We start from the raw sequence: 27,724 nt of genomic DNA, 5'->3' as shown, positions 1-27,724 counted from the left end.
TGTGCCTGGAACGCACTGCCCACTGTACTGAGAGCCAATCTACCTTACACTAGATTCAGGCGCAACGTGAAAATCTGGCTCTGGACGAATGAGGACTCACACCCAGCGCCGCTGCGCTAGGGCCGGATCGATTACCACCTCAATTGCCGTGATACCTCGATAACAGTCTTTCCCATGCAAGGGACTTGTACTCTTTTTGTATTTTTGTTTTCTGTATCCATAATTTGTATACCCTGCATATTTGTATCGCCTTGGACGTTCTGTATGTATCGTATGCATGTGACCTAAGCTTAAGCATTCTTGTATCTGCTGCGCCCGGCTACCCCTGGGTTTGGAGCGCATTATCAAATAATAAACTAAACTAAACTAAAACAGTGTAAAGGAAACTATAGAAGCAATACTGGGAATTCAACAAGTGCATTAATAAATTACATCTGCTGCACTAACACATTTAGTTTTATTTCTTGTGTTGCTTTATTATATTGTCTAATTATTTTTGGTTATTGTGCTAACTATTATATAGATTTGCTGTGTTGCCTTGTTGTTTTACCCATCATCCAAACCTGTGGATGTACCACCTTCAGGATGTCCAACCTACCTGGACCATCTCGATTTCTGCCACATCTCGGGGAACCCACTATCAAGTAGGCAACATGGAAAGAGATTTCCAGGATTGGGTCATTGCTGTTCATGGGTTGTCCTACAGAACAGAAAGGAAAAGAGCCCTGTTAATGCACTGTCTAGGTTTTGAAGGAAGACCTGTTGTCAAGAGCCTCCCCAAAAACAGACAACAGGTGGAGGGGGGGGACTCTGGGGGATGGCTTGGAGGGAGTGGAAGATGCAGGTGGTGGTGAGGCTCCAAATGCATGGAAAACGATGTTGAAGAAATTAGAGTTACAAAATGACAAAAACGTGAATATTATTCTCCAGCGTTATGATTTTGTAATGAGAGGACAGAGGCAAGGATGAGTCTATTGAGGATTTTGCTACAAACACAAGGGAGCAGACAAACAAGTTTAGGAACACTTGTGATGAGCACATGTATGGAACACATGTATTCATAAAGTTATGGAGCAGAAGACTTGTGTGCAGATTTGAAGACCAGTCACTATACGAAGTTGCAGAGATTGCCAAAAGAAATTAACAGAGCATGCATTGTGTGCGGGAACAGAAGAAACATGAGTGCATAGAATAAAAGGAGTTTAAAGTATTAAAAAATGAAGTGTTTGATAGGAAACTGATGGAAACAAAGTGGGAGAAAATGAAGCATGGTGGATGGTAACTTGACAAGCCTGGGATCAGGTTCAAATAGCTCTACCAGGGTAGGTAAAACAATGGGTGGTATGGACTGGTGTAAGCCCATCAATGCTACCGACGTGGGAGCAGTTTCCTTTTGACACATATAGGCAATTGCACAGGTCTAAATGCTAAGTACAGGAGTTTTGGGCCGGAAGGGCCTTTTGCTCGCTGATAGGAAGTGTCTAGGTCCAATGAGAGTGTATGATGTGGTAAGGACAAGAGTAATGAGGATAAGGTTACTTTTACTGTGAGTTGGGTGTGAAAAGGAATAGAAAGAGTAGACCCAAAGTTCAGGTGTGTATTAAAGGCTACACCCTCATCAACAAACTCTCCTGTGTAGAAGATTTTGACAGGTGATGAGGTATGCTAGGGCCTTCCAAAATTCATGTGAACACCTATGTGAGTGACCTACGTACATTCTGTGTGGTTTCAGAACCATATCCAGACGTGAATTATGAGGGTCAACGGTTAATTCTAGGGGTCATGTTTCCCACAGATTCACTTGCTTAGCGGGATGGTATGAGCCCAGTGATTTAAGAATCTTTAAGTCAAATGACTGTGATTGAATGTGTGGAGGCTTCCTGGTGGGTTTCTCCAATTGTTGTGGCCTGGGAACCTACTGGACAGATTTGTGTTTCAACCTAAGAGCTGTTAATTAGTGTCTGGTTGTTTACATGTTTCATCTCCCTAATGTGGGTGAATTTGTGAAATTGGCGTGAAGGACAAAGTTATTTAGTATACTAGGTATAGGGCGTCATTACGAGGTTGGAGGTAAGGGGTTAATGGTGCCGGTAAAGGTGCCGGTGCCGTTAACCCCTTACCTCCGCATTACGAGGTCCTTTATAGCGGGTCCCGCTAAGGGCGGCTGGTTTTACCAGACACCCTTAGCGGGAGCCACTAGAGAACCAGCATGCTAATGACGGGACTGTTATTAACAGGCCCGTTATTAGCATGCTCCCCATTCCCATTGAGCCCTATGGGGGCTCAAATGGGGATGGGTTCCCTGAATGGGGAAATACCGGGTCCTCCAAGGTTGGAATGGCCCGGTAATTCCTCATTCAGGGAACCCGGACCCGGTATGCGGTAAGGGGGTAGCCATGGTGCTAATAGCACCATGGCTATCTCCAACCTCGTAATGATACCCAGTGGTAGATGGCAAGGGAGACATTGACGGGAGAGGGGATGAAAGAAGTGCAGGCAAGGGAGCCGAGTCAGTGGTAGATGGCAAGGGATCTGAATTTATGGCCCTTAAATAGGAAGCATATCGTGCAGTAGGTGGGATGCAGAGTAACTCTTACACCAAGTAAGCAAATCAACTCAGGAAGACCGCAGTCATATTACTGTTTTATTATTAATTGTCTAAAACAGGGAGTTTCAACGGACATCAACGGACATCAAAAAGCATAATTTCACTGGAAGCATTTCATAAAAAATTACATTTATATAGTATAAACTCATCATAGGTGACGTCAGACTATGTGGCAAATAAGAAAAACCTATGCAGGGCTCTAATAGGCTTAAAGGGAACATCTAAATATACTTTGTATAAGGGATCCATTTTTGATTGAGTCTCTCCATTCAGGTGGACAACGTATGCCCACCCCTAGTGCCAGTAATCTTCAACAGTTATTTGACAGACAGCTCATCATTGGCTATAAAACTATAAGGCTCTTCATTATATGGCCTCCTATAATTGGTGTCCACACTTGCACCATTCTGGAACATTCGGCTCACTAGCAGCACGTGAGCTGGTACCCCAGGTGTCAGTGGGTGCACTTGGACCATGTCTCCCCACCCATTTAGCCCACCATCTCTCATCGTCCATGACTTCTGCCATAGAGATTGCCTTTGAACCTGGCCTTGCAATGTATTCTCGCTCGTGGGAATATGGGTGTGTGAGCATACGCTATCTTAAGTCTAAAACTGCATGCCCAGCTTCTATTTCCATCCATAGCTTATGTGACAGGAGGCCACAATTTGGCTCATTTTCTAGCATTTAATTGTATTAAATGAATAAAACTTGGCACTCATGCGTTCTATTTTTGCACCTTAGGAAGGGATGACTCAGCTTCTCACATTTACTGTTCTTCAAGGATAGATAAGCAGTTCTTTGCTGCTCCAGTGTTTGACACCAGGCCAGACAACCTTTCTCGGTCCTTCCTCGATTCCAGCTGCTTTCTTGCTGTGACACAACTTTCAGCGATCTCCTACATGGGCTTAAGCTAATTAAAGTTGTGACACCGAAGTCCAGATTCTATATAATGGCAGCACCGCCTGCAGTCTATTCACTACATATAGCCAGCTTATAAGATTACTTAGTTTGATTGCGTTGCTGAATCTGTACAGTTATTAAACAGCTTGCATTTTCTGCAGTGCTCTTCACATGTGCAATCTTCACTTTGCATGTGAGTTTACTTGATTCTTCAATTCGTCATCAGATTCCATAAAGTCTATACATCCTCTTCTTCAGCCACTCTTCTCAGTGTGTCACACTCATCTCTTGTGACATCATCAGTATCTCTTTCTTTCATCTTCATATTCCTTCGGGGATCTCTTCCAAGAGATTGGCATCTCTACAGGGATACATCAAATAGGGTTTTCTTAGCGGATACCTTTTCTCGAAGGCTCTCTGTGGAATAGTCATAACCACTGGTGTCATGCATGGCACGATTTCAGGCTTCCAGCTAACAGGCAGGTGGGGGGGTGACTTCCTGCAGAGGTATTTGGCTGCTCCTCTACAGAGCCAGTGAAGGAGGGGCCACAGGGGGAAAGGGAGCCCCAGATGAGTTGGAACTTGGCTGAAATGGACATCCCTTTAAGTAGATGTCGAGGTCCTGACTCACATGAGGCCAGTATGCAACCTTGCGCAAGACTTCTAATGTTGTATAAACCCCTATGACAGGAAGTGGTCGCATCATTGGTGTGATTTAACATCAAGCTTCAGAATGAGGTAGGTATCACCCACTGGTCACATCCAGATAGGGATCTCCATACCAACAAACTATCCTGGATTCAGTACATTTGGAAAACTTCATCAACACCTGGAGATCCTCTTTCCCTGCATAATCCGATTCTGTCAGAGGAAAATTCACAGGGTCTTCAATATGTTGATAAACTTTCCTAATAATTTGGTCCTCCTTTTGTGCAGTAATCAAATCTGCATCTGGGGTTCCTCTACTCCACTGGGCAGTTGAGAGTTCATTATTGGCATGGGTTTGGGACCTGGTGACAGCAGTGGCCTGGATTTCCCCCAACAGGGATTCGGTTTCTATGAGATCTATGTGAACTGCTCAGGTTTTTTTTGCCAACTGCTCAGCCAAGTCATTCCCAGTCTTGTCTGGTTCCTCTATTTTGGAGTGACCTCTGATCATTTTCCAACAAATGGTCATCTCATTAGAGGTTACCAGATCATCAATTGATTGAATTCATTTGCCATGCTTTAGCGGTTTATTGTTTGCACACAGCATGCCTCAATTTTTCTGGTAAATCAGGTGTTCAATGAACCCATTCCTGACATAATCAGAGCCAGTGATTATGACCAGTTGTTTGAGTTGGTGGTGTGCTGCAGTGAGGATGGCTAGATGTACCATTATCACCTCTGCCACATTCAGAGACCGATTTTGTACCCAGCAGAAGGTTCCGGGGCCTAATTCAGCCAGGCATTCCCAATGCCAGCCACTAATTCCTTTTCCCTATTGTTTTCAACATGGTAGGAGCACCCATCCATGTAAATGGTAGGTATCCCCTTAGACATGTCTTCCTCATAGACTTTGTGCGGGGAAGTAAGGTGCGCCTCCATATTGTCCTTGGTCCTTAGCCTTTCATCCTTGAGACAGTTTTCTTTAGCATAGCCATGCAAGTCAGCCAATCCTTGCGCTAGAGGACTTCTTGTATTGGCCATATCTGACCTCCAAAGGAAATCCTTGCATGAACTGAATCCAGGAAGCATTTCTCGAATTACTCACATTCCCTGTTCGGATTCGGTCACTTTGGAGATATTGCAAGGGTTGGTGAGGAGTCTCGACAATGATGTGCGCTCCCTGGATGAATGGGCAGTAATCCTTCATTGCCCACACTGTTGCCAGGAGTGCCTTTTCACAATGATTGAATTTTTCCTCTGTAGAGGACAAAGTCTTGCTTGCGTATGAGATTACTTTGCTGACCTTGTGCTTTTGGTACAATACTGCTGTTAAGCAAGTTTCTGAGAACACCGTCTGCAAGAAGAACTCCTTGTTTCTTGATGCTGCAAGACAAACAAGAGACTTCGGAAAGGCTTCTCTTTAGTTTTTTTACTGCCTCGGATTGTTCCGGACTCCACTCCCACTTGACTCCGGTCTTTAATAAATGGACCAAGCATCGAGTGACCTCTGCATAGTCTTCAATTAACTTTCTACTGTAAGTAATAAGTCCAAGAAGGCTTCTAAGTTCTCGCAGAGTAGTAGGGTCTTTCAATTTAAATAATGCTTCCACCTTTTTTGCCTGGGGACCGCTCAGGATTGACTTCATGCCCTAAGAAGTTCACGTGGGTCTTACACCCTTGTGCCTTCTGAAAGGACACTTTTGCTCTGGCTTTCTGCAACTTGGTCAGAACATAGCGTATTTCCGCTATATGTTACTCCATACTTCAGCTCTTGATTAAGACATCATCTACATAGGCCAGGTTCCCCCTTTCGGCCAAATTGGGCATGCCCTTATGTAGGAAGATGTTAAATTCATTGCCATGGTTTATGTATGCAAAGGGGGTTCAGGTCCAACTGTATTGCTGCCCCCTGAAGGTAAAGACAAGCTCAAACTGGTCTTCCCTACTCATGGGTACTGTGCAGTAGCCATTGGTCCGGTCAATGGCGGTACACACCTTTGACCCGTGGATCTGTGCCAGTCCATGATCAATGTAGGGGATGAGCCGTCTCGACATGTGGACCTGTTAGGTCTGCGCAAATTCTCCATTGGTCATTGGGTTTAAGTATCCCCAGTCCCTGTTTGTTAAAGGTACTGTATATTGGACTAATTATCCCACAGGATTCTAAGTTTTTAATAATCTCCATGAGTAACTCCATGGATGTTAAGGTAACTGGTATTGCTTCATAAATACTGGACCCTTCTCGGGGTCTGTGGTATGGTGGTTGAATGTATCTCTGTGCATCCACAGTCATATGAATCCACTGAAAAGATATCCTGAAAATCTAGAAACACCTGTTTCAGCCTTTGTTTTTGCTCCTCGGTCTTGAAGGTATCAGAGAGCTTGATTTGTTCTTTGACCAATTTTGCTGGTACCCTCCAGGTCGGTGGAGTGCTCTCTTGTCATGGTGTTGGCCTGGACGTGAGGTTCCAAGGATGGGAAGTAGTCACTGTTGACTTGGAATACCACTTCATCCTTCTTGATGTCACAGGTCACCTCTTCCCCGCCATAGGGGCAGGAAGAGTACACTAAGAAATGATCCCTTGTCTGGTAAAAACCTTTTCAGGAGGGATACCGTCCTTGAAATTGAAGCAAACATTTGGAATTGGTCCAATGATCTCCTTACCTAATCAATAGAATAATGTTGGGCATCAACCGCCATTCCAATAAAGGTATCTGCACCCAAAGTGATACTTGGAGGGTGGCTGTTATCCACCAATATTCGAATGGTGTTGTGTTCTAAGTCAACTAGCGGTGTCAGATGTAAATACAAACCTTGTTGTTGGAGATGATAATACAAATGAATATAGGTACCTGATTTTAGAGGCTCTGTCCCCGATTATTTTTTGGGGGAATTGTAAATTGTCACACGTGTCCTGGGATGGTAACCTCTCCTCTCCCTTGAACTTCAACTGCATAAGTCAGCAATTGAGCTGATCGGAATGCCTTCTCATTGTTGACAAAACCCATGGGGTCCCCCCCCCCCAGTTGGGACCAGGCTTTGCTATTAATGAGGTCCAAATTAATTGCAAATCGATTGAGAATCGATTGAGAATGTCACTGCCTAAGTAAAAGGCAGAAAGAACATCTCTCACGACCCAAAAATTATGTTGTATGCTTTTGTCACCAATGGACATTTTTATCATACACCTGCTATGCAGGTGATGTTTGGAATTTGGGGTTTTCAGGCCTAATTCCCATTTCTCAATTTAAATGTGGGAATGGTCTGAGCTTCTGGGATTTTCCTGAATAATGCTTCACTGATGAAGCTTCTTCCGTTATTCAGGCATACTCTGGCGATAGCAGGCTCCTCCCCCTTATTTATCTCAATGGGGAAAAAAACAGCTGTTCACCCTTTATCTGGATGTCAGTAAGAGTTTGGGATGGTCTTTCATCATATTTTGTCATTGGATTTGGGTTTTCCTCTGATTTTGGACTAGTATAACATTTCAGAGTATTCCTTTAAAGTGTGGAATGCCACTTAAAACTTGGAGGGAGTTTGATTTTCAAGAATCGAGAAGGGTTCCCATCACCAGATTGTTCTCCTATCGACAGTGATGTCTGGGACTTCATTATACCTGAAATGGAATTCTATTTTATAGGAGTGTTGTTCAATCATGTGGCAAGTGCCATTCAACCATTCAAACACACATAATTTGTGCTTTGTTTTAGTTTGATCAGCTGGTTAGTCTGGGTCCAGAGGACCTTGTTCACACAGTCATTCAGGGGTGATAACCTCCAAAGGAGGTAATTCCCTAATCAACAAGGTGTACCCTCTGGAGTCATGTCTATCGCCGGGTGTTTCACCCTGTCACCCAATTTTTATTTCCAGATCTGCAGCCCCTTCGAAGGAAATATCATTCCCATCAAAGTTTTGGAGTTGTCCGGGAAGAGGTCTGAGGTGAATTTGGTGACTCTCCCCCTTCAGGATTTCAGTTGACCAAAGGCCCTTTTGGACGGGAGGGCCAGTATCCACCAGCACTGATAATGCACACTGACCCTGTACCTTGACAGGAGCATACAATCTTCCTTCCCTCTCCTCAAGGGGGCAAAGAAAATTTGCATTATGTGCCAGCTTGGCAGTTAACTATTTTATATTGCACTCCGACCCTATTTGATCTTGGACAGTTTTCTGTGTCAGAGTCCGGGAATCTGTAAAAAAAAGGTTTTGCACCCAGAAACAGATGGGATTGTGAAGTTCCCCTTTTCCCTTGATCTTTGCTGTACTTCTTTTTGTGGGGACAGTTCCCCAAACCTGTTTGGGGGGAGGATATCTCAGTAATTTCTGGATCATCTGGATGACATTGTTTGGGTTTAAGAACCTTTTGCTCTGGGTTTGTCACCATACTTACCTTGTCGACATTAGGGTCTTTTGGGACCCATTTGTCATTGGGCGTTATCCCTCCATCCCTGAAAGAGAAGATGTTCTTTCCTGAATACTCCAGGGATTCTTCTCCTTCGAAAGGGACAATGCAGACTTCCTCCACAAAGTGGGTTGTCTTTGGCTTTCGATTTCTCCTACTTACCATCTGTTCTTTAGGTTCCAGCTTTTCAGGGTTAGAAGATTCATGTTGAGGCTCAGAGGTTTCCTAGGGTTTTGTTCTGGTGGGAGAGGAAGCTTTCTCTAGGGCTTTGCATCTCCCTTCCACCTGGGCCCCCTCCTCTGGAACCTGTTGGTTGTTGGAGTTTATTTCCCGTCATTGCTCCCCCAAGGCATCGGACCCGAGTGTTAAGTTATTCTGTGCACCAGTTTCCACCTAAGGGTTCTGATGAGCCCTCAACATGCCACCCAGATTATATGTTATTTGTTGGACCTATCACTCCATTTGTGACATTTATTGTGGTTGGTAGGGAGGTCTGGATTAATACATTTGCTGCTTCTGGAAAAGGTAGGTGTCCCTTCTCCCACAGTAGCTTGGGTATTGGCATTTTCCCTGAGAACCTTTCAACCTAGGTCTCCCTTCTCCCAGTTTCAGGAATCTATTGTCCAGAAAGCGGAGAGAGAGGAGGATTATTCTGGAAATTAGGGTTTGAAGGGTACCTGGGAAAGAAGCTTAGGTTGGGGGTGGAGTATTACTTCCTTCCTGAGAGAGGTTTTGAGGGACGTTTTGTGGGCATGTTCCCGGGGTGGTACTTACCTTATTGCGCCCGCCCTCCCGTGTGCCAGGGGACTGTAAACATACCTCAGGATGGGTCTGTTACCCTTGTATCTTGGACTGATTTAGGTGGCAAGGTTAGATGGAGCGTTGGTCTGGTATCCTGCGTGGCTACCACCCAATTGTATCCGTGGGTCTCCTCTGCCTCTCATTCTGCTTATTGGTGGGAGGAGTATTTGTAGGCCCCCCGTCTCCAAGTACAATGGGGGAATATTTTTCACCTCCTCTACCTTTGCAGCTGCATGTGAGTTTGAGGTTTATTTGGGGGGTCATTCTTATTTTCAGAGGGCTTTTGGACCTCATAGATCCTGGTGGCCTGTTCAATCACCCAATCCAGGATCTTACACTCATGAAACTCCCTTACTAATTGGGACATTATGTATTTTAGGAGTGCATGAAAATATGTGTTGATGAACTCCTGGTGTTCAGGAGTTCAGACGCCTATAAGTCTGTGCAAATGCTCATTCAGCTCCTGCACAAACTCTCTAGGCGCATGGTATTCCTGACACTGCAGGTTGTATGCTGCCTTGCGGGCCTCCTGTGGGTTCCTATGACTAGAGAAGTGTTTAGGAATGACCTCCTTATAGGTGGACCCTTCTTGGTGATCTTGGTCCTCCAGCCCTGCAAAGAAGCTGGATTATTCAGGGGAGAATGTCCACTTAGCAAATTCCATGCAATTCCTATTTTAATACCGAATGATTTCACAACACCTTTCTCCTGTTTGGCAAACTTCCTTTTCCGCTGAAACTAAGTCTGCTGTTTCAAGGTATTCAGATCATAGTGCATCTGATCAAACTCACCTTGAGAGTCAACCTCTTTGATAATTAACTTGCTGTTTTCAGCTTTCAGTTGTTTTACCTGTGATTAAAATGTGAAAATGTCATCTAAGAATGCTCTATTATGAACAACCTGCTCATTTAATTTGTGTTGACTTGCACTGAGATTTTCAACACATTCTTTATACTCCTCTTGCTGTGCAGGAAATTGTGTCTCTCACTCTACATTTATTTGCTGCTATGTTTCCAACTCATCTTTTAGCTGTTCAATAAGATTTTCTAATTTTAACTCTAAATTTTGTCCCTGTTGTGCTTTCACTTCTAATTGATTTTGCTCTTTCTGGGCTTGATTCAAAAGCTCAGCCTGGTTTTGCACAGATGCCACACTATTCAGGTGTCTTTCTTCCATGATCAGCACATGAAAATACATGTGTGCTGTGAGCTGAGCCATTTTAATTTGCTCATCTTTGCTGGTTTGTCTCATGTAAAAGTCTGTCAGGGCATGATATAGCATACCATTATCATGCCACATGTCAACATTTGCAGAGGTAGCCTCCTGCATCATTCTGGCTTGCCTTTTTTCATGTTATTGTTCTACCCATTCACCTTTAATAAATAATTTGGATAGGAGGTGCTTCCTCTTCATCCTCTTACTCCAGGCTGCTACTGTTGGTGGTCCATTCCATGTCCTCTAGGTGTTCCCACCCATGGGCGTAGGACATGGGGAGGGATGGGGGGAACAAATCCCCCCACAATTTTAAGTGGGGGGGATATAATAGCTTTTATCCCCCCCCAGAATTTGTACCTTAAAATAAACGCATTCTAGTGTGGTTTGTGGCTAGTTTCCATGTTCAGGATCGAACCTTGGTTGTCCCAACTGTGGGTGGGAAGCTTGGCTGCAGTGCCATGTGGAGCTGCTTGTAAATATGCTGACAGATGTCAGTATCAGTTGCAGGCCGCCTGTAGTACCACAGTTGGCCTTGTGCGCCCTCACTGCTTAAGCAAGCTGCTCGTGTTTGCCAGAGATGTTGGAAGGGCTGGGGCAGGATCAGGATAATTGTGGCCACGCAATGAAAATATCACAGTAGCACTACCGCTCGTCTGGAAATGTTCAAAATAATATTTACAAAATGGTGCAATTTCTTTCATGTGGCTTCTTTCCAAACTCCACACTGTACATGTCCACTTTAAATCACTTCCATGACCAGGTACACCCACTTTTAGTACATTAAGCGATCCACAGACACGCTGTACAGTAGAAGCCTGCCAGGGTAGCTCAGCAGGTTGACAGACCGATGCTGAGATGTTATATATTCAAAACTACAGGTTGTTAATCGTATGACTTTTTGCAATGCCTCATAAAAAAGTGTTAATGTGTTTGGCCAGGGTATGGGTTGGGCTGGTTGCTTGCTCATATTCAGGGCGAAGGTGGGGATATTTCTGCCTCTGTAGTGAAAATTAAAAGTTGCCACCCATGAACGCACTGTTTAATTTCCTAAAAACTGCTCGGCACAACAGAAGCATTTATTTGCGATTAACCAGTTTGACAAGCATATACCATCTTTATAAATATAACCTCTGCTAAAACACAGAGGGGCACACAAAATAACAGTATATGTGTTGTGTCTGACAAAAAAAACATTTAAAAGAAAACTAGTGAACACAAGCAGCATTTTTCAATTTGGAAATTACTTTTGTTTTTTTTAATGGAAGTGTGAAATGCACATTTGGAAAACAATAGTGTGCCTAGCATGTAGACATCCTGCATAAAACGCAACGGAAGGAGCACACAAATTACAGGATATTTGTGTGGTAGTCCAATAAATATCTGTCTTTTTGAGACAGCTACTAACAAATAATAATGCAACAAAGAAGTTTTTAATATAATCGTGATGGCATATGTTATTCCACCTTTTTATAGAGGGGAAATAACCGGGCCAAAAGAAAAATATGGGTCAAAATTCGGAGGTTTATAAATATCTCCACCCCGATATCAGCCATTAGTATCTCTCCACCGTTGGCCACTACTACAAGTAGCTCTAGCTAACGTAAAGGTTGAAGACGCCTGCTCTAGCGCCTTCACCTCAATGTCACGTTTGTGTGTCTCATTCCTGTGGTGCCATAAAACACCTCACTGGGTCCAGGACCAGAACACCTCCGCCCTTTGCCCGCAGTAACAGAGCACGCCCGGTGTTCTCCCTTCTGCCCAGAACACACAGTGCCAGAACACACACCTTTTCATCCAGTGTCTTTGTCGCTGTAGTCCTGGGTCAAGGGCTGTGGCGAGGAAGGGGGCGCATTGCTGACTGCCCCCCATTCACATTCGCTCTATCTTCCTTGCTCTCATGCAGTGGCAGACAACACCATATTTTACCACTGCATTCAGTGCCCCAGCAAAACCCATCTTTCTTTCCACAATGCATACAGTGCCAGCGCACACACCATATAACGTTCTTCCCCCAATGCATGCAGTGTTAGATTACCCACACTCCCCAACATAATGCATGCAATGCCTAAAGAAAGCACCCCCAGAACCCACGCACCCTAGCTCACTTTAACACTTGCATGCAGTGACGAAACACAGCCCATCTATTTCACTGCACCCCACTACACGCACTGTATAAAGACACACCCTTTCTCTCCCCCCCATCAAGTGCATGTAATGCCAGAACACACACCCCTCTGACTCCTTTCACCCGAATGCCCCATTTCGGGCCCTGCCTCCTCCCTTCACCCCTTGGCCCCAATGTATGCACTGCCCCACAAGGTGACTCGCCCACCGCTCCCGCTGCATGCAGTGCCACAGGGGCACTCGTGGGCCCTTAACCCCCCTTCCACTGCAGTAGTGCCAGCCTTGCCCCTCCCCGGCACTCCATCGCTTCTGCATGGAGAGCTACATGTGCCATTTCCACAGATGGCCCCACTCCCTCGGCCGGTCAATTCCAGGGTACGCTCTTTGTTGCCAGTCCGCTGTGTCAGTATTGCTGTCCCTTCTTGGCCACATCATTCGCCATGCCGACACTCTGTGTCGCCTCCTGTGAGATATTTTTGGAAGCTTTTTGATAACAAATTATTCACCTTGAAAGATGAGCCTAGTCCCAAAAGAAAAAATCTTCACCTCGTGGCGATATTTAACGCTTTTTTATATTCCTGCCACTATACGATACTCAGTCCAATATTTCGAGAACCAGCATCCGCTGCCTCGTACAAACTGGGGGCAATACATGGGCGGGAAAGAGAAGGGGGGAGGGGATAATGGAACTACAGCACAGCGCTGGTAGGTGGAGGGGGTGTCACATAAAATTGAAATGCGTGCATTTCCTATGCTGTCATTGAAAGGTGCAGCTGGAGGAGTAGAGGCAGTCACGTGTCAGGTGGGTCAGGTGCATCCATGTATCTTTCTGTGGGCAGTAAAAGAAAAACTGATTTATAATATTCCATAAGTATTATAGATGCTGGTACTTCAGAGACTCTGCTAGGGCTGGGGCAGTTACATGTTGGGTGTGCCTACATAACCTTCTGTTCCTCTGACGGCGTTCAAATGTCTGCCACGGAATTGTGTAATGTATGAATGTGTGGGTTTTATAAAGCGTAAACCTATGTGGAAAGAAGCCCCTGTACATAGGCGATGCACCCAGATGGCCATTATTAAGCACTGGTCCCTTTTAAAGACCAGTAGAGAAGAGGTGTCAATCACATGTCACATGTGCCCAACGGAGCCCTTTATCTTGCTTAGAACAGTAAAATGAGAGACATTAAAATGGGGAAGATTAACATCTGCAGGCTTCCTACAAGGTAGTACTTAAGGCCATTCTCAAATGGTGTCGACTAGAATGGCTTCATTGAGCCCCTGACAAACTGGTCAAAATATAATAAAGATTTCTCCAAAATGTGCCAAAAGTAAGCCCCACACTTCTCACGTTTCAGGTGTGCCACCCTCCTTGGGATCAGCTTCACCCTCACGAAAAACCCAAGGTTTTTCATAATCTAGAGTAGGGTGGGCGGACTAGTAATCCTTCATTACCGGCAGAATATATGTGATCTAATTTGCTTTTAATGGGATCACCACTACCAACATCTGAATTCGGCCATCTTGAAGGGTCAGGTGGTTTAGCTGTCCCAGGAACACCAGGAAAGTATATGCAGCGTGTAAAATACGATGTCAGCTTGCAAAAGTTAAAGTAGACTGTCTGCACACTTCTGCTGCGGTGCCCCATGCCTGCGCATAATGAACGTGCCCAGGCCGGTGGACAAACTGCACGTGCCCTGCCTGCGCAGTGCACTGCTGCGCAGCCACAGCCTTTGTTTTTCCTGAATGAAGGAGAAGCCAGGCATAGACACGTGCTCCAGTGACTCTGTGAGAGCGTGTTTTATTGAAGGAGACAGAGTGAGATTGACTCCTAGTCCGACTGCGACTCGACCTCCACCTGAGTCCTCAGCTACCATAAGGTAAGTCAAGTGGCGTGGCCCCCCTCTCCCAGGTGCAGGGTGGCATGGGGAGGATATATTAGAGAGCATGTGTCATTGCCAACGTCAGGTATACAGTTTCTAAGCATGCGTGGTGCATTGCAAAACTAATCAGGAATCCGGGCCTCTTACTGTTTCATTATGAAACATTAAGAGGCCAGGATGCTCTGATCAGTTTGCAACGCGCTGCGTTTGTTTAGAAACTGTACATCTGACGTTGGCACACTTTCATGAATTGAAAATCCTGAGGCCATGCCGCCCTCAGGTTTTTCAATTCATGAAAGTGTGCCCCTGCCAAAGAGGAACATCACATTGGAATGGCTCTTTCTTACTGAAGGGCAGCCAGGGCTCACATTTTAGCTCCAAGCATTGGCCAACATGGGCTTGCAAGGCTGCACAAACAAAACACGGAGGCCATTCACTGACACAGCAGAGGATCAAGGGTGCACAATGGGAGCTGGTATTGACATGTACATGTAGTTTCTATACAAATGCCAGGCACAACACTGTTTACTATATTATGTATTGCCTTTTTTAAGGAGAAGGGCATGATGATTATTTTTGCTGCTTACACTAGTGCCCCTAAACCGTCAGGTTACTTTGAGATTGTTTCTAGTTTATTTCCTTAGAGTTGGATCAAGCTGATCGCACCTGACACGTTTCTCTGAAAAATAAATTACTCATTCTATGAATGTATCTATAACTGCTTCCCAAAATGAGACCCGGTCCCCCAGCTGGAGGTGACATCTATTGCTGTGCCACTTTGTCCCTCTTCGCACTCACTCAACATGCTTAGCATACATGGAGCAACAAGAAACTCTGTTAGAACATTTACAAATGAGGCATTCCGTTATAGTGTACACTGCCATCTGAGTCACTTCTAGGTGATGCCAAGTAAACCTATAGAGAAAATAATGCACAGTGGGGGGGGTCACACGATTCGCCCAGGATCACACAATCTGGGAAAGACTGGATTTTCTCCAAGATGTCCCTGTACCCCAGGCCTGGCTTGCAAAGTGCAGCCACTGCCTGAGATATCAGCCTGACATACCATACGAAATCCTCATGAAACCATATAAAGTAAAATGAGGATGAGCCAATCTCAAGAAGGGCCGCTACATGGGATGTGTCCTCTTTTCCATAGTAATGTCTAAGGTAGGCAAGGGAAAACACTTGATGTATGCTCTAATATCAGTAGGCCTCACTTAAGGCACACCCCTCCACCTCTTTCCACCAACTCACACCTGCTTGAAGTTTGGATGGTAACACACTTAAAGCTTGGTCTCTGACATAAGGGCTACCTGCATTTCTCTAGTTCAAACCCAGCAGCAGCTGGGTCCACTTAACCTTTCATAAATTCAGTACTGTTCAAATGAGGGTAATAATACCTGCTATTGCATTGCCTAGAAGCTGAAAGCATCTAGCATGAAGCACTATGCCCAAAGTGTTATTATATTCCATAATACAAACTATTACCAGCACAGGCCTGAACGCTGTCCCTGCCCAAAATAAACTATTTCTTGGTGCCCATCCTACGCATCTCTCAAAAGAAATCAAGCGCAAATCTTCTGTAGGTCTTGACTAAGCTTCACTGTTTTATTCAGCCTGGCTGTTTCTGTCAGCGTACTTGAGTGGTCGCAGTGCAATCAGATTTTGGGGGTAGAGCCTCGGCAGTACGGGGATTTAGTGACTTCTCTGTCTGTGCCCCCTTCCAAATATCCATGCTCCTGACTATTTCTTAAGAGTTAATGCTTGCAGGTATCAATGGGCCCTTTAAAGGTCATGGATCTGGCATGCCTGTTCCAGCTTATTCTGAGAAGCTATATGGAGTGGTTGGTCATGCAAGGCAGGCAAGAGAAAACCTGTGAAATGTAAGCCAGGATAGTGAGGGTGCTCTGAAGACTGAGGAGAAAGTGCTGAGTAAGTGTACAGATGAGAGTTGTGGGGTGCTGGCCATGGGGGAATGGGAAGGGAGGGACTGGGCTGCAGTAGAGTGTGGGACTGCAAAGTGAAAAAGGGTAGAAAGGGTGCAGAGGACAGAAAAAGAGAGGGGCAAGGGAGGGGAGAGATGGGAACAAGAACGGAGTGCAGATGAAAGATAGGGATGTAGTACAAGAAGGGAAAACCTCCAGGACTCAGCACCATTAAGTATGTGTATGCTTGATTTTAATGGTCAATCAAACAAAAAAGTTTATTAGCCCTCTTTAGGTTGATTACACATGTTTCGGCTTGCCTGAGCCTTTTTCAAATCAGGGCTGTGGATAACGTGAAAGATCCATATGACTGTTGTCAGATAAGTAATAGCGGGGTCAAATCCCCAAGTCCAAAAATCCTTTTGTTATACAATTGCACATGTCGGCTGGTGTCCATGCTCACGAGGCCTGCACGAGGACGATTAGAGGTCGTTTGTTGAAATAATTGCAGATATATACACTACACCATACCTGTCTGTGCATTGATTGGACCTGATAATACACACAGTGACCCCCCTCTCCCAGGTGCAGGCCGGCATGGGGAGGATTTATTAGAAGGAACGTGGGAGCACGGGCTCGACGTTCTCCCACTGCCCCAGTGTCATCTGTGCTCCTGTCTTGTTCCTCTCCAGGAAGAGACAGTCACAGCAGGCTGTTCCTGAATCAACTCCCTTTTCACTCAATCCTACCTGTAGCCTAGGTCTGAAGTCACGACTAACCTTAAATGAGGTATATATTCACCTCTGACCTGTCCTGTAGTGGGAGCTGGTGCCAGGGTGCGTGGCATCTTGCCTTGCGAAACAGCATCATGTTATTTGGGCTATCTTAGCAACGCCAGTTCTGGTTTAGATAAAGCCACTGACTTAGGGATGTTTACTTCGAAGCTCTGTGTAGTTAATAAATTAATTGGAGCTGGGAACATACTACTAGTGTAATACAAATGTCTTAGCCAGGGATGCCTTCATCCATTCTATTAGCACTATGCATGTCCTTCACTGAAGTCCTGCTAAAAACCAGCAATGGCAAGTGTTTGCTTGTCTATCCGTATTGGGCATTTGCCAGGCGCTGCTATTAAATGTCCAGGTACTTGCACCATTTTGCAGCTGCTACCATCAGTGGGTACCTAATACCACTATGGCAGTGCTTGGCAAGTGCCTTTTCCATGCCTACATTAAAGCCCAAATGGTTGGCGTTGTCAATGCTTGTTTTAAAACTGCATGTTTGTTACCCACCACCAGCTGACTAATGCATTGTAGACAAGTTTTAATAGTGGCAACCATAAGCCATCTTGGTGACCCAGAAAAAAATAAAATAGAGCCTCGAGATTCAAACAGCGCTTGTTCTGCTATCCATGTAGATCCAGTAAATACCCTGGTGCCGAGGTATGATTGCAGACCATACACTGCTGTAAAGGGGCTCAAGTGGAATAGGATAGGATGGGTTGGCGAAACTCCATCAAGCATCTGCATTTAAAGCGCAGGTGAGAGTATTATAAAAGATCTCTCTAAATGTCCATTGCTGGGAGGATTTTATACTCTGAACTGCTTTTCTTTTTCTTAATTTTCTTCAGTGTTGCTTTCTTCTTTTCTCTTGTTTTATACAGTGATGATATATGTAATTTAATACATACTGCTATTTTAATTTTGTGAAAAATCGAGTTCTTTAAAAAAGCAAAGTCCCCAAGGTGTCCCTTGTCCCCCCCAGATTTTATGGGTCTCCTACGCCCCTGTTCCCACCTTGATGAGACTGGGAATACCTCCCAGAATGACTGGGTCTGGACTCTCTTGTGGTGCTGTGGGTTCTCAGGGTCATTTCCCTTGTACTCCCCTTTTTGCACCGGAGAGTATTCATCCTCCCCATCCTTCCTTGCAGGGATGGTGGAGAAATCCCCCCACCTCCCTAAATGTGTGGAGGTTTTTAAGATGCTCTTTTGAGGGATAAACTCTGTATCTTCTCTTTCTGCTAAGCCGTCTAGGTGGTCCCTTTGTAACTTCATTTTCTGCCATCCAAACTCCCTGATCTTTTCATCATAGAAGCCCTCCTGGTCAGAAGTACATGCTAGGGTATTTTTTAATTCCCAGAGCCTACTGGTCTGGCCACCTTCCCTTCTACTTGATAACCCTGAACTCTCATCGATGTCGGATAAGGACTGGCTTTCTGGATCAACTGCACTAGGCCGGGGTGAGTCCATCTGCCTCATGTTTCCCTGTTCTTGAGAAGTGGTATGCATGAAGTCAGCCGCATTCTGTACATATGAGGTGGTGGGTTGGCTTGAGGACCCTGGTAGAGAGGTCATCCCTCCATAATCGGAGGGTACTTTTCCATACCCTGACTGGTCAGGGTGCCTCAAAGCCTGTTTATATTTGGCTTTTTCACTTTCCGACTTCTCACATTTATTTTTCTCAGTCCCTATCTCTTGACAATATACAGAGGCCTGAGTTTTCCATTCTGACACCAGTGCTTGAGTGGCTTCTAGCACTTTACTTTGTACCGCTAATCTGTCCCTTAGTCCCTTGTTCTCTTCACAATGGGACTCATTTTCCTTCTGTGATGCTTGCATCATCTGCGCATATTCAGAGCATTTCTTTTTCAGGAGACTAATCGCCTCCCCTTGACAATACAGGCCAGTGTTGCCGTGTTCTATGTCAATCTCTGCTTGCATCAAACGTTCAGTTAATTGTGCATTTTGTAACCTACTGTCAGCCAGTTCCTGAGAAGATGACTCACTTTTCTCCATGTCCATCCTTAACTGATGCACTTCCTGAAACAGGGCACTATTTCCGTGACTTAATGTGTTATTTTCTTCCCTGAACTGCTCTCTCTGCTGTTTCAAGGTATTCAGATCATAGTGCATCTGATCAAACTCACCTTGAGAGTCAACCTCTTTGATAATTAACTTGCTGTTTTCAGCTTTCAGTTGTTTTACCTGTGATTAAAATGTGAAAATGTCATCTAAAATGCCCTATTATGAACAACCTGCTCATTTAATTTGTTTTGACTTGCGCTGAGATTTTCAACACATTCTTTATACTCCTCTTGCTGTGCCGGAAATTGGGTCTCTCGCTCTACATTTATTTGCTGCTATGTTTTCAACTCATCTTTTAGCTGTTCAATAAGATTTTCAAATTGTAACTCTAAATTTTGTCCCTGTTGGGCTTTCACTTCTAATTGATTCAGCTCTTTCTGGGCTTGATTCAAAAGCTCAGCCTGGTTTTGCACAGATGCCACACTATTCTGGTGTCTTTCTTCCATGACCAGCACATGGAGATACATGTGTGCTGTGAGCTGAGCCATTTTAATTGGCTCATCTTTGCTGGTTTGTGTCATGTAAAAGTCTGCCAGGGCCTGATATAGTATACCATTATCATGCCACATGTCAACATTTGCAGCGGTAACCTCCTGCATTATTCTGGCTTGCCATTTTTCATGTTATTGTTCTACCATTCACCTTTAATAAATAATTTGGTAGGAGGTGCTTCCTGGCCATAATGATTTCTAAGGTTCTGAAATGTGTTCTGCAGCCTTATATACTCTCAATGCAAGGTAGAAAATCTCAACCCTATTCCTGCTTAGTTTCCACTCACACTGACAAGATAAAATCAACACTGTTTTAGCTATACACTACCCTGGAACCAAGGGTACCGGTCTGCATGGCACCTTAACAATGCAACACAACTTTCTATCCACTGCAATGTAATTACACCCAAACAAACAGTCTGCTACTACTGCAACTGTCACAAGTGAAGACTCTCAACCAATTCCTGGCCACAAGCCTCCAGTTTTGTCATGATCTAATGGGTGTTCACTCACAACTCTAGGCATTCCTTTAACCCCCAAGCCAGGTGGTGCAAAACAAAGCGCTTTGCAGATTCAACTTCAGTGAGGCCTCCAACCTATATCGTACAATTCAGCAACTACCTTCTACTAACTGCTTTGAGGACTGCCATGAGGAAGGATATGGCAGGAGAAACCAGTGTGAAAGCACCTTTAGGGGCTGGTTGATCCTGAGTGAGTAGTTTCACAATTATTGTAATCCGTTTTTTGATGTGCTTTATGCACTCTTTTGGAGTGGTGTGAGTGTTTTTTCTAATATATATATATATTTTTTAAATAATTTATTTATTTAATCATTTATGTATCTATATTTTTTGGTGAGCATTGTGTGCTAATTTGGTGCCTGTCTAGTGTTTCTTTTGGCTTCTGAGCCTGTTGTTTCTGTTTCTGGGCTGCATCCAAAGGATGCAGTCTGTGGGGTGTAGTCCTTTGTTTATGTCTGGCCTTTTCACAGTCCCCCCCTCCCCCTCCAACCCATCCACCTCCACTGATTGGTGCATCCACCTGGTCATAACAGACCTTCCCAGGGCAGCCCTTTGCCCGGCAGCCCCCTCGGCTAAGGGCCCTGAGGCAAAGGACGGCTCCTACAGTAGCGGCTCCAAGGCGTGTCTACAGGTGTCCGCAGGGGAAGCAAAGGAAGCCAGCAGCCAACAGACAGCAACAAAAATGTAAGTGTGGCATGGGTGGGGTGTAGAGCAATTACTCTACTCCAGAAAGCCCTCGCCACTCTACCTCACCTCTCCATAACATAGACTGCCATAGAATTACGCCATGCATTCATAGAGAGATTTGTGACCACAAGCCTAATTCCATTCTTGGCCTGATGGTAAATGTTGCATTGCATTACGCACTAACACACTAGCCAATGTTAACTAGCACCACACCTATACAGAAATGTTAAGATTAGCCTGCGTCATCTTTGGACAGAGTTAACAATGTTAGCATGCGCCACACTTAGATGAAATTATTAACCTTAGCTTGGGTCGCATCTAGATAGAAATGTGAATGTTAGCTTGCACCACTTAGATGAAATTCTTAACTTTAGCCTGCGCCGCATCTAGACAGGATTATGAATGTTAGCATGTACCACACTTAGATGGAATTCTTAACTTTAGCTTGCGTCACATCTAGACGGGATTATGAATGTTAGCATGTACCACACTTAGATGAAATTCTTAACTTTAGCTTGCATCACATCTAGATAGAAATGTGAATGTTAGCTTGCGCCACTTAGATGGAATTCTCAACTTTAGCCTGCGTCGCATCTAGAAAGAAATGTGAATGTTAGCATGCACCACACTTAGATGGAATTCTTAACTTTAGCTTGCGTCACATCTATACGGGATTATGATTAGCATGTACCACACTTAGATGGAATTCTTAACTTTAGCTTGTGTCGCATCTAGATAGAAATGTGAATGTTAGCATGTGCCACACTTGGATGAAACTGGGAATGATGGTAAGTGCAACACTTGATTGGAATCGTGATCACTAGCCTGCCTCACATCTAGACAGAATATTGAAAATTAGCAACGATGGAATAGTGAATGATAGCAAACATCAGACATAGACATAGCTGCAAGGACAGCAATGCCAACTAACCAATCCACTAACAATTTCATCCCTCTGCATACACTTCTCAAACTCTAACCAAACACAACCACAAGCCTAAAACGCAGCAATCTGCACTAACTTCACTACACTGCAACAACAAAACAAACCCCACATAGACTTGCACAACAGCACACGATGACTCCCTACCGTAAAACACCCCAAGCCCAGCCGACAAACCCACCGGGCTGAGGCTGCCATCAGCACATCACTGCTCTCTTGCACTTTTCCAGCTTATTCCCACTAACTCACCCCCCCTCCGTCTTTCAGAGCCACCAGAGAGCCAGGGGACCACTCCGGTGGTGATAGTGCACGGTACAAATATCCTTTAACATTAACATGTAACATTGCCCTCCTCTGCCCTTAGGCCCTGCGTGCTGCCTCGTAGCCCCGGCCCCCTTCCCGACATGTTTCCTTCCCTAATCCCGCCTCCCGCCACCCGTGATTGGCTGGCCTGCAGCAGGCACAGAGGACCATGCCCACGGCACTGGGGATAACGCCTTTTAAAAATCTGGCGTCCCCGAGTGAAGAGGTGAGCCCCTGGAGCCCCCTCAGGCCCTTAATATTGTGGGCCTTGCCCTCCTCTGCCCCCAGGCCCCGCGTGCTGCCTCGTAGCCCCAGCCCCCTTCCTGACATGTTTCCTTCCCTAATCCCGCCTCCCGCCACCCGTGATTGGCTGGCCTGCAGCAGGCACCAAGGACCATGCCCATGGCACTGGGGATAACGCCTTTTAAAAATGTGGCATCCCAGAGTGAAGAGTTGAGCCCCTGGAGCCCCCTCAGGCCCTTACTATTGTGGGCCTTGCCCTCCTCTGCCCCTAAGCCCCGCGTGCTGCCTCGTAGCCCCGGCCCCCTTCCCGACATGTTTCCTTCCCTTATCCCGCCTCCCGCCACCCGTGATTGGCTGGCCTGCAGCAGGCACCGAGGACCATGCCCACGGCACTGGGGATAACGCCTTTTAAAAATTTGGCGTCCCCGAGTGAAGAGGTGAGCCCCTGGAGCCCCCTCAGGCCCTTAATATCGTGGGCGTTGCCCTCCACTGCTCCGAGGCCCCGCGTGCTGCCTCGTAGCACCGGCCCCCTTCCCGACATGTTTCCTTCCCTAATCCCGCCTCCCGCCACACGTGATTGGCTGGCCTGCAGCAGGCACTGAGGACCATGGCCACGGCACTGGGGATAACGCCTTTTAAAAATCTGGTGTCCCCGAGTGAAGAGGTGAGCCCCTGGACATATAACCTCAAACTCTGCATACTTATCCCACTCAAAAACTCACACAACCATCTCTCGCACCACAAGCCGCACGCACTTCACAACACTGCAACAACACATAAGCCAGAGCAACAGCACACGCGGACTGACACCGATCCAATACCTGCACCAAAGCTCAGTATCTGGTGTATACCGAGCTGAAGCTGCCAACAGAACACCACTTTTCTCACTATCCTACTCCCTCTCCCCCTTACTAACCCATCCCACCTTATCGTTTACAGATCCGCCAGAGCGCCTGGGGACCAATTCTGTTGGTGATGGTGCGCGGGCCAAATACCTTTAACATTTAACATTTAACATTTTAACTACCCTCTTTAACACCAATGAGCTAGGAACCAGGTTGGTGTATAGTAAGAATATATATTTATTGTTATTTTGATTTTGGATGCAAGTGAATACATGGGATATTCTTTGCACACTCTACATTCACTTGAATGGCAGAGTTTTAGGGTTACTTATTTTTAATTATGGACACCCCCTTCTTTACAGAAGTCAATGGTTTTAGAAAAATAGTACTTATTGTCTAAACCACTCTAACACATTGGGCATGAACGTTGTTAGTTTCAAACTCTAACAACACTCATCCTGTGATTTTCTATGTGGGAATTAATTGATTTAACTTTAATTCAATGCGCTAAGGGTCTACAGGGTTTCAACCCCCTCCCCACAATTTGATGGAAAGGATTAAGGCAGGCAGTTCCCAGCACAATTCAATTTAAATGGATAGGGTGGTTTTCTATGGCAGAATTAATTTGAGTTATATTTAATAAAATGTGCCAATGGTCTACCCACTTCTACCCCCCTGCCGCTCTGCAAGATGGAGATTAAGCCTGGCAGATTCCCCCCATACTTTTGTTGGCATTTGGATTAATCTACTTACATGGGAGGCCTTGGTTATGGGGTATCCAGGGAAACAGCGGGGCTCCCTGAGGATAGCCCAGTGCTGGTCAAAGGCTTCGGTCAAGGATAGTCCCCAGCACCCAGCCCTCCTCTGGCTCCTCAAATGGTCAACCCAGCTAGCTTCTAGATTTCCCACTCTCTGTCTCTCATGTAATGTTTGAGGCCTTTGTAGGTCTCCTTGTCTCTCTGCTAGTTATTCCTCGCCAGGTAGTTCAGAAGTAGACTACCTCTAGGAATAGAGTGGAAAAGTCAAGCCCAAAAAGTCCCACTCACATTGAAAACTGATCTCTTATAGGGCTGGTGACACTCCATCATAATTCCCACAATAAGGTTTGGCTAGCTCTCTCCCTCCCTCCCTCCCCCAATATGCTCACTGCATGCTCATATGACAAGGAGTTGGGAGGTGTGGATGATGGAGGCTGAGGGAGGAGAAAGATTCATCATCCCAAAATGACAGGTGGGTTTACCCTTTTCAGTGTCCTTAAAAACAGACAGCATGGCAGCTACCTTAATTTTTCAGATAAATTCAGGCATATATATACATTTTTGAGTTCTTTATTTTATGGCCAGTTGGAAAATTCCAATCTTATTTCGGCATGCCCTTCCTGGGAGGAGCTACCATTTTTTGCGATTTGCTCGTAAGCTGAACTAGTTAAAAATCAGACACTTCAAGAGTTAAACATTAATTTCCCACTCTATCACCACACCAACTTTCCATTTCTTCAGAATTATGAGAAGGCCGGAATCATAATTTTCCCCATAACTCAAATTGTATACATCACATAGAATTCATATTTGCATGGAACCAGCAGGCTTTTTATCCCCTTTAATATGAGTCCAGGGTGAGGCCATTGGGACATACAATGTTCTTTTTATTATGGAAAAGGTAATCTTATGTTAATCAGCCAATGCTACTCATTTGAGTTCATAGTTCCATATGTAGCCCCCTCCTTTTCCTTTTTGAAGTTTCATTTCTCTTCTGTGACCTGACACAAACATCTGTTTATCAGCAGGGTCGTCCCTTCACAGCGTTTGAAGATCCATTAGTGGGTTTGAAGGCCATTGCTTGAGGTCAAGTCAGCCCTAAAAAGGTCATTTCCGTTGGCCACTAATGCACAGTTAACAGGGTGGCCTGACCTTAAAGGTAATTGCTGCTGGCCAGCTTATCTACCCCTCCACAATTCCAATCTAATTCTTTATATTTCTTTTGCATTTAACTGAAACCCAGACATTTTTTCTCCTGGAGTTCCCCAGCCAAATGCCTTAAGGTTGCAGTTTCATTTCAGTGGAAACACACAATTTGCATCCATACTTCTGAAAGCACTGCTTTTAAATCAACAAGATGTGTTTACATGTAACACTCACATAGCATTGTATCTGGACATGTTGTTTATAATATACTTTTTCTTTACATACTGTTTGGACAGATATAAGTTCACTTTTGGTATTATTCACACATAGGCCACAGTTACATAGAAACCAGTGTTCATTTTTACACAGAACGAAATCGGCCTTTCCCTTTAAAGATTATCATTTTATATGATGAAAATAAGTCTTTTTGTTATGAACAAATGCAAAATGTTTGGCTTCAATTTGGATTTCTGGATCACCGTCTTACTTAAAGAATGAAGATAAAACTAAAGTAAGAAGAGAAACATGTAATCGAGTATGAAGAAATCATATATGCAAAGAAGATAAAGTAACCTGCTGACACATAGGTGTGTATACACAGAAATGCATGGTAGATGAGACATATAGAAGCTTGCTGCAGAAGAAGACATAACGTGGCTGGGATGGCCATGATGGAAAGATGGACATCAGACTCGTATTAAAACTAATCAAGCTACCTCAGAGATAGACCAGGGCTGTAGATTCAGGATACACTGGAAGAACAGCTTTGTGTGAGGAATAAGGAGGAGTATATTGGCCTAGGGTCCTCGATGCAACTTCAAGGAATAATTGCATGGCACAAGGTGAGTCAGAAGGATAAGCCATGTACGTAAGACATATATGTCTTAGATTAAGTAAAGAAGAACACATCTGTAGGAGCCAAGTATTAGATAATTAAAGATGTGAAAGGCCTATGCAAGGTGGAGTGAGGAAGTCTCTAGGGGCTGAAAGGAGTAATGATACCTGGCACAATTGAACCAAATAACAGTAAATAGATGGTTGAAATGGACACATTTGTGGTCTCCTCACACGTGATTCAGAAGACGAAAACAAGGACTATTCATTTATCTACAGATGAAGATAATGGTGTGCCCACACTCACTTAAAAGTTCCAGAATATAGAACAGGCTGCAAGGTCAACTAAAAAAGAAGAAGCCTTGGTTTGTGGCCAGACCGAAGAGAGATGATGGCCAAATTAGGAAAATATGGAGTACTAATCAGACGTTACTCTCTGCACCTGGGTTCCAGTTTGCTTACGTGCTGCTAACGAGCCAAAAGTCCAAGGTTGGGAAAGCATGCCAACCAATCAGAGAGTCTATGAAGCAACATGCTATACAATGTTGCATAGGCCAATCCGCCGTCATTAGTCTGCTACAAAAACTATTGTATTGTAATGTATTTAGCGGTGGTTTGAGGTGTGCCTAACAAGTAAGGGGCAGCCAATGAAATTATTAACACTTATATATGATATAGGTACGTATGTTTCCATAACCAATCCCTCCTGCCAATAGATTTGACAGTTTGCAATTTACGATGACATCATAGAGGAGGCGTATCAAGGTATAAAACCTTTGTATAATCAAATTTGTGTGTGGGTGTGTGAACTACAGCTTGCTGTTCTCCGGATTGCCCTACTTTATTTTATGCAGTACTTTGCCATAGTATGTCCGGTAATTTGGGTCCAATATCGTTATTGGTAATTCCATCTAGCACTTGAGTCGGTTCATGGTACTAGAGCACATTTTGGTAGCAGTACAGATGGTTCTGGGCTAATCGATATAGGCTCAGATCTACTCTCTGACTCTTGATTGCTTTCACCATTAGCCAGAATACCTTGGAGCTTCCGGTGGAGATCGATGTGCAAAAACACATTTGAGAAGATTCGGTTGGCAGTGACCCCTTTGATGAAATTCCTGCCCAGTCCTCGCAGGTGCCCCGTGGACTTATGTCAAACTGGTCAATTGGAGTAGAGTCGATGCTGAGGTACTCGTGCTGAGCCACGAATGTAACTAAAACATCAAAAGTGGCTAAAATAGGGGGGGTGCTGTATTGTAAATAAATGTATAGAAGTAACTGGATTTTTGGGGATTAGAAAGAAGCGTCCTGGTTACAAGAGGAGCGGAAGGGTGTGCACTAAAAAAAGACTCAGAGTAGGCATATTAAGGATTCCTGAAGCACGGCCAAAAAGAAGAGTGTGAATCAAACTCCAAAATAGGGTAAAAAGAGAGATAAGATATATTTACTCGGGATAGTAAAGGAAGGCGTATGCCAAAAATTAAAAAAAGCGCACATGTGTATGGGGTTATTGTCATGATGCCTGCCTCCAAGGAGCCAAACCAGGCCTGGCACCCTCAGAGACAGACACCATGCAT

The 27,724-nt window shown here is 44.7% G+C and overlaps 1 long non-coding RNA gene across 1 annotated transcript in view; it reads right to left on the bottom strand.

Annotated features, from left to right (window-relative positions):
- Positions 1-27,724, bottom strand: part of LOC138498653 (uncharacterized) — a 123,372-nt gene that overhangs the window by 46,394 nt on the left and 49,254 nt on the right. The window contains exon 3 of the long non-coding RNA XR_011278808.1: positions 599-700. This is a non-coding gene — a long non-coding RNA (uncharacterized lncRNA). The remainder of the gene's footprint in view (positions 1-598; positions 701-27,724) is intronic.

Source organism: Ambystoma mexicanum, chromosome 5q (assembly GCF_040938575.1).
Source record: "Ambystoma mexicanum isolate Mex_15411 chromosome 5q, UKY_AmexF1_1, whole genome shotgun sequence".
In the NCBI taxonomy this organism is placed as follows: Eukaryota; Metazoa; Chordata; class Amphibia; order Caudata; family Ambystomatidae; genus Ambystoma; species Ambystoma mexicanum.
Note: the sequence above shows the minus strand (reverse complement) of the source record. Positions and strands in the feature narration are given on the sequence as shown.